General features: G+C 33.1%; 1 protein-coding gene across 1 annotated transcript in view; it reads left to right on the forward strand.

Annotated features, from left to right (window-relative positions):
- Positions 1-7,720, forward strand: part of LOC145297587 (katanin p60 ATPase-containing subunit A-like 2) — a 222,265-nt gene extending 214,545 nt beyond the window's left edge. The window contains exons 16-17 of the transcript XR_013870276.1: positions 2,733-2,834; positions 7,464-7,720. The gene's annotated coding sequence lies outside the window, so the exon portion shown is untranslated. The remainder of the gene's footprint in view (positions 1-2,732; positions 2,835-7,463) is intronic.
- The last annotated feature ends 951 nt before the right edge of the window (positions 7,721-8,671 follow it).

The raw sequence follows: 8,671 nt of genomic DNA on the forward strand, positions 1-8,671 counted from the left end.
CATTAATTCTGTGATCAAGTACTTGCAGGAGTTGTTAGCTATTGAGCGAGTAGATCTTCTTAGTATATAATTTAGGAAAATGGAATCCGCTAAGGGATTTACGAGATCAACGTCAAAATTCATTAGGCTGTGCTAAAAACGGATATAACGTCACAGGGTTGAAAGATAGTGATATAAATAAGGCGTTTGGATGAGCAATTAAGTTCAATTTATTCGACATAAAATAAAACAAGCATACTTCAGTTGACATGTAGGGTAAAGATAGTACACAGAAAAGGATACTGTAGCTCAGGAATTATCTAATATCGCCTTGTATTGTTGCGTTTTGGAGACATTTATAATCTCTCTTGGAAGGATATCCAAAGGTCCAGGTGTTGTATAATAAGGGGACAGGCTGAAGAAATCGGAGAGGCAAGTCAAGAACGTGATATGAGGGTCACGTTTCAACCATGACAACATGGAATGTTGCACGAGCGTCACCTGAGCTAGTGACACACATTTTGGAACGCGGTTATGTTTCAAGGCCAAACAAACAAAAGGAAATTGGCCTACAATCGAAAATAATAACATTAACAAATATTTTATAACCAGATCGGAATGCAGTTGACATTCGTAGCTGGACTAGAGAAACGTGACCGATATGAATATAAACAAAGATGTTTTGGTTTTCAAGAGAGAGAAGCGGCCGACGCGGTGAGATCAAGTCTGTCATCTGTCAACACCCCCCCCCCCCCCGCCACGCCACCTATCTCTAACAACACTCTCTCTCCTCGCTAGTGGAGTCAATGACAACCGACAAAAGTGTAAAGAAAGATTGTTGAAAATAAACTCGGGTTCTTTTGTAAACAGTCGAGTCTTTTAGTTGTCATTCAAAATATACACTCGTCGGTAAACTTGTCCGGCGACCATTTTGTCCACGCAGTTATATAGACTGAGTGCACGCAACGCAACACAGGGATCCTGATTCAGAAAGCGGTACTCATCCCGTCTAATTGGAACCGGCTGTTAAATGACAAAGTTCTTCCTGATTCTCTATCCTCTGATCTTGAGCGCGTGGTACAATGGGGGAAGATATGGCTGGTTACTTTTAATGTATCTAAAACCAAGCTTCTATCTTTACATCATCAATGCTCTGATTACCATCTGGCATCGATTGAAATGGATGGCTCTCGTCTTGGGGAGACTCCATGTTTTGACAAGCTTCTGGGCTTGACCTTTACTCCTGATCTTAAATAGAACACGTAATCAAATCTGTTGCCAAGGTCGCTGGAAAAATGGTGGGATCCTTCTACCGATCCAGTAGATATCTCACTGCTGATGCAATTCTCTATCTATATAAAAACCAAGTACGCCCAAGGATGGGGTACTGCTGCCACATCTGGACAGGAGCTGCTAAAAACAGCTTATCCTGCCTTGGTAGAGTACAAAATAGACTTCGTAGCTTTGTGGGGGATGCCCCTTTCTTTCCCTGCAACCTCTCTCCCATAGAAGAAACGTTGCGAGCCTGTCTTTGTTTTATCGTCATTTTCATGGCAAGTGCTCGTCTGAGCTCCAATCTATTCTCCTACCGCCAATCTTCCACGAAAACAACCCATCTAGTTGAAACCACTGTCAATAATTTCCCTCACTCTTTATCTGTGCCTAAATCAAAACATAGATTCCATGAACAAAGCTTCTTTCTTAGAAGCGCACGCCTGCGGAACACTCTTACGTTTGTCTGTTTCCCAACTGACTACAACTTGGATGTCTTCAAGTTCAACATAAACAAATTCCTGATAAACCGCCCCCTTAAGTAATTCAATTCATCAAATCTCCATTACTAACGATTAGTACGATATTATCCCATTGATTACTGTACACGCAATAACCCTTATCCCCGAGTGACCTCTGGGCCTTGATAAGTGATGACTACCATGTAAAAAAAGAAAAATAGTTTATTGAGAAAATATTCATGAAAATAGTAATGATAAACTGATATATGATATGATATAATAAGAGAGTTCCATCTGTCCGTGTCTTTCTACCACTCGTTAGGTAGATCACATTGAAGAAATGACCACTGTTTTCTATCAGATTTATGTAAAATTAGTTATTTTTTTTAAATAATAAACAAGGAATCTTAATTACAAGACCGCATTAATTTAGTTTGGAAACATAAAACAAAGCTTACAGGTCCGACAATCCAGGTATGGAATCTATTATGAACTTTAATGTCTCTATAATGATTACGGTACTTAACTGTTGCGTAAATGACACAAGGTTGAAACCTCAACCGAGAAGCCAGGAAAATATTATTAATATTCATGATGAAATTTCTGCTGTGGAACCGCCTGAATACGAATTTGACACACCTGTTACATGAAATGCCCATCATTTTTACAGTTCATGATCAATTAGCTCGAAGAATTCATAACGTATCTTATTATCACATGACGATCATATTTTTAACCATGTTCTCCAACTTAATTTCGTGTCGGCTGTTGTTTCATGACGGAAGACATCTGCAATTAACGTTTCGCAACAGCACAAACAATAAAGACATAATCCATTAATGGAAAACATATTTATTGACTGTTTTATTGGGCCTTCTATACCGCCAGCCTTAGTGTAGGAGGTGCAATCCCGGGTACGGATCTTTGTTTTAATTATCGTCGATGTTCAGACATTCTGGGTACATTGTATGCCTCAAAACCTTCTACACGACTCCTCTTCTTCTATTCTCTCCTTTTCAGCCGATATTACGTCTGTTTTCAATGGATCAAGGTCGAGATGACCTACGTGTGTACGTCGACGTCGCCCCGTGTATTAAAACAGCGTGATGAATAATAACAAAGGTATCTATCTATTATTTAACACCTTTAGTACACGTGGGATTTCCTTTTACCATTATCATCTCTTATCTATTAGGAAGAACAAAAACATATGTTCGAATCTAGAAGTGTCTAACAGAAAAACAGAATGAAATGAAAATCAGATCGAAATGGAACAGGTGAAAAAAACAAAGATATGATGTTTACAATATGCGCATATTCTCTCGTTAATAATTGTTTGTATCATCATCATTGTTGCATATTGAAGGGGACAGTTCCCGGTAATTAGAAGAACGAAGTAAGTAGGATCGAAATTAATTAATTAACTAATTAAAGGAGAATGCTAGAATCGAAGTCAGTGATTAAAAGTTAAAAAATTAATACATATTGCTATTTAGATGCGATTCTAGGAATATGGAGAATTGTCCATTATATTCGAAATAACTATACAAAAAGTTAGGCCAGAGTAGGTAGAATAGGACAATGGAAATGAAGGAATGTTCTTTTTGTGCCAGAAAACGTGTGGAAGTCTGTGTAATAATCCACGTGCAAAGCAGGTACATATTGGCCACGTTCTGATTTCACAAATAAATATAGCTTCAATATATTCAGGTAAGTAAGGGTCCGAAATCAGTTAAGAAAGAGTTGAGAGAGGAGAGTTGAGTTAGCCGAAGCCCTATCGGAAGCGAGGCGGAGAGGCGGAGACAAAATGTAGAAATCTAACAGGCATCGAATTTCCACCATTCTCATTGTTAAGTAAGCCTTTGTCTCCGTCGTCATTTCAACCGCAAGATAATGTGTTTTTGTCTTCGTCTTGTATAATGAACTTCAGAGGAAATCCCTTCTAAAAGTGTTGTCTGTATTCCCCTCATCAATAATGACCTCCTCTTAAAAACCCATCTATTACACGTTTCTCTTCTTCACCTATATCAGCTTTTATAAATAATGTGAACTCTCCAAGTAATTGTCTTCGTCGTCGTCGCCATCGCGCGAATACGCAGTAATTAAACTACGTCTCGCCTTCCGTTATATGCAGTTATTATAAATATCTCGTCCCCGCTACACAACAACTGGAATAATGTTCATGTCTCTGTAGAAACGTATAAAATTCGTAGTTACGTGACGTACTCGTTACGCAGCAACTCTTGTACGATTGTTTGTTCCTATTTTTATTTCATTCAGAAATTCATACATTGTGAGATAACTGTTAAAATATTCTTGCCTAGCTAAAAATAATCAATCACTTATGAATACTATAAATGTAAAGCGACTTATAACCGTGCTATCTAATTTACACACGTGTTTAGTGTGGACATACACACTATGTATATTAAAAAGAGTCACCATATTCTTTAATGTTTACAGAGACATTAAGAAACATTTAGGCGTGTTTCAATTAGGAAAACGTGTAAAAAGAACGAAAGGGCTACACATATAGCTAAGCTAAATGGATTGACTGTTTAGTTAATTATAAATTGCTATTAATTAAAACAATTGAAAAAAGGATTGTTTTCATACATAACTCAAGCCCATAAATGAGATATATTTTTGAGTCGTTTTATGTTATTAAAATGTAATTATCAAAAAGTATAAAGTGAACCAAATATTGATTAATTGGCATCAATAAGTCGTGAAGAATTAATATTTGTCTGTCTGAAGCCAAAACTATGTTAAAATTATTTACTGCAATAGGGCAATTCAAATATTTTCCTTGATTTCGATAAATTATAGACTGTGCTTAAAATTCCAGATTCCGATAAAATTACGGATACGATTTCGATTCTTTAAAAATCTTTAAATATATAATTGTAGAGTTATTTTTGGAAATTACTTTTCGGATTACTGTAAAAAAATAGTAATATATGAATATATTTTCACAAACGTAAACATATACATGCGATTATGCATATATTTAAATTTAATTTGTAGTTTAAAATCAATAAATATTTATGATTTTTTCATTAATTAAAGCAATTTAAAATGAAGTTTTAAATAAATACATACAAAAATTGAAGGAATTGTTTTTGAAATCAGAATACGGCTCAAATTTGTCCGATTCTGATACCGATTCTGATACTGATTCTGATACAATAAAAAGTTCCAATTCTTGCGATTCCCGATTCCGATTAATTATCTCAACTTTATCAATATTACTATACCTGAAGTTGAAAGCATACTGATGTACTGTTCTTGATTACCCAGTTCAATAATTATAATACATACGAATTATGTATATTTCTGCTTTTTTATAATTTTCAATTAAGTCGCCATTATGACGATTCATATATGACTAGCAAAGTTTAGGAAAAGAGATAACACGCTCTCAGTTATTAAAGCATATCAACGTAGTGCAAAAATAATGTCGTTTATTGACGTTCAATTTCAAGTAAAAAAAAAAAAACGACATTATTTTTGCACCAAGCTAATACTTTCGATTCTCAATTAATGCTGGCAGTGTAATAACTGTTTTGTTGCTATGACACTATAATCCCAGGTGTTACTTCCTCCTCTTTAGAAGCGTAGTGTAATATCTGTTCTCGTGTTATTATACTATCCTTCCAGATATTACTTCCTATTTTGCGGGGGGGGTACTATAGAATGCAATGTTACCATCATATACTGTGTTCTTTTAAAGGAGTAATCGAATAACTGTCCTGTGTTATGAGACGTTTCTATCAATTGGCAGTAGCAAAATGGTTAAAGGAACAGAATCAAATCCTGGGTGTGCCAAGTCTGAACCGAGTTCGTTCCAAAGAAGTAATTTCATAGAATCCACACTTGACCTTGTGTCTAATCACTTGAAAAGTAGGCAAATATTTTCATAAACGGCATTGCTTTCTCTTAGACGTGTAATGTAGTAGTGTTCGTTTGTCTTTATCATGATATTTTCCAAGGAATTACCTCCTTCTTCGCAGTATAATGCTCGTTTGTTATTATATTATTCCTTCAGTCAAGCAAAAATATGCAGTAGAATTAGCATATATTTGCTAGTTTTAGTATATTATTTTAGTATATTCTTTTAGTTTAATATATTATTTTAGTATATTATTTTAGTCTATTCTTTTAGTTTAATATATTATTTTAGTTCTAGTATATAATTAAGTATATTGTGTTAGTATATTATTTAAGTATATTACTTTAGTTTTACTACATACTTTTAATTCAATACAGTTTAATTCTTAGTAATATATTTTTGGGTTTAGTATATTATTTTAGTATATTATTTTTAGTTATATTATTTTTAGTTTTAGTATATTATTTAGAATATTCTTTTATTATATTTTTGTATGTTGTTTTAGCATATTGTTGTAGTATATATTTTAGTACATTATTTTAGTATATTATTTTAGTATATTATTTGGTATATTTTTAGTATATTATTTTAGTATATTATTTTAGTCTATTATTTTAGTATATTATTCTAGTATATTATTTTTATTTTTTGCATATTATTTAGTATATTATCTTAGTATAAATTCTTTAGTATATCATTTTTGTGCTAGTATATTACTTAGCATATTATTTTAGTATTATATTATAGTATTTTATTTTAATATATAATTTTTAGTTTTAGTATTATATTTTGTATATTATTTTGTATATTATTTAGTATATCATTTAGTATATTATTAAGTATATTATTATACGTTTTAGTATATTATTAAGTATATTATTATAAGTTTTAGTATATTATTAAGTATATTATTATAAGTTTTAGTATATTATTTTAGTATATTATTTAGTATATCATTTAGTATATTATTTAGTATATTATTATAATTTTTATTATATTATTAATCATATTATTAAGTATATTATTTTAGTATATTATTTAATGTATCATTTTAGGTCTTCGATGAATAAAGAATCTGATTTTCTTTAATAAATGGTTGTATTGAGGATTTCGTTTGTCACATAAGATCAAGTGATTACAGTATTCTACGGTATGAATAAAATAGCATGTTTTTGTCATACAGAGCTCGAATCATTTATAACAGATACAGTATTTTAGTTTAAAATCACCCTAATACTACCTTCAACCACACTCCACGGAAGAGGTTGATATGATGTAATAACTGAGGGCATATTATCTATTTTCCTAAACTTTACTAGTGATGTATGAATCGTCAGAATGGCGATTCAATTGAAAATTACAAAAAAAGCAAAAAGAACGAAAAGATATTCTCATCCAAGTATTGACAAAAGCGGACGCAAAAGGGACAGACACCACACGCAACCAATCGATTTGCTCTTCATTTCGAAGTAGCGGCATCCATGAATAGGAATTGATTTACCTCAGGTCCCTTTTTTTCTCTATTGGTGACCATTGCTAACGCAAAAAGGGCCTCTGTCAAAGAAGAATATGTCCAATAGTCCATTAAGTCTGAATAATAGGCAGAAATCAGCACACTTTTATGTGTATAGAAGCCAAAGAAGAAAAGAAAATCACAATGTTCAACACTCAACAGACAAATGGACACTGACAAACGTATGAAAGAAATAAAAAGCGATTAAAGTATTTAAATTATGATGCAGTGTTAAAGGTATATAAACGCCAAGTTAAGTTTGAGTTTGCCTGTTTTTTAGAAGGCGAATATCATATTTTATTAACGATAGAACTTTTTATTTTTAATTTTACCTATTTACTTGCAGTAACATCGATAGCGGAATGATAATCTCGCACACCAACCAGACAGGCTTTGCTTTTTGTGACATAGCCCGGACAGCTGTATGGAAATACCGAGCGAAATGAGCGAAATTGCGTCACAGTAACGAAAAGGAAGACTATAAAATGGAGAGAGCACATTAAAGGAGACGATATCGTTAGAGACGTGGACGACGTTCGAGAGCACGCTCGCGAAAACGATCAGGTGAGAGACGTCAAAGCCGTAACCAAAAGTCACGCGTGGCGGTAGAATGAAGAAATAAATGTCATTGTACAACAAAAAAAGTGAAGTTCTTTTCTATTCTTTGTGTACTTTACGACTGAGGCTACAACGTGTTGGGTGGCGTTACATTTTAATCGAAACAGATTTTTACTAATTTCACGAAAAAAAAATCCATTGAACGAGGGGCAAACTTTTGGAAAATAACATAATGGTCCATATGCTGTTTGTTTTTATTTTGCGAGCACCGCATACGAAAGTTTGCAAAGTTTCTCAAATAGCTATGCGTGAGTTTCTTTTATGATTGTGTGTCCTAATCTTCATTGTGGATGACATGTGACAGAACTGAACATCGATTACTTGTTTTGTATAATAAATTAGGACGCATGGAATTTCACAAAGTATCTTCTTCCACAGGTTTGTTCACAAGTTAAGAAACAAAACACAATAAAACAATTTTTACACGGATGTATTTATAACATTTTTACAACGACATTATCTCCCGTATTCTTTTGTTTATGTATCGTAGGTTTCCTCTATGCCACATAAGCGAAACAAACCACAAGACTTTTTAGCAGTATTTCATTTTTGTTTTTCAAACGGCTCATCGTATTTATCGTCTTTTGTTTAATATTATATTTATTAACACAACTGAGGGCATGCCTTAACTGATTAAATTCAAGTCACAACTCATAACACATCAAAACAACACAGATTCTAAAAGCACATCGAAAACCCAATTCCAATCTTGATTTATTTTTATTTAACAACAACTCTTCCAATCGCAATCGTCATGACTTACTACTAATTATAATTTATTATTATTTACTCATTAAGGTAGTCCCACAGGCTATCACCAAAGATTACTTATTGAGAACAACTTGTGGTGTTCTCTGGAGTCTAAGTGACAACAAGTCTCCCCAAATTTCAAGTACTCTCTATCTCTTTCCATAATTTTTGCAGTTCGGAAAGGAA

This window comes from Euprymna scolopes, chromosome 18 (assembly GCF_053919585.1).
Source record: "Euprymna scolopes isolate OS-2025 chromosome 18, ASM5391958v1, whole genome shotgun sequence".
Taxonomy (NCBI): domain Eukaryota; kingdom Metazoa; phylum Mollusca; class Cephalopoda; order Sepiida; family Sepiolidae; genus Euprymna; species Euprymna scolopes.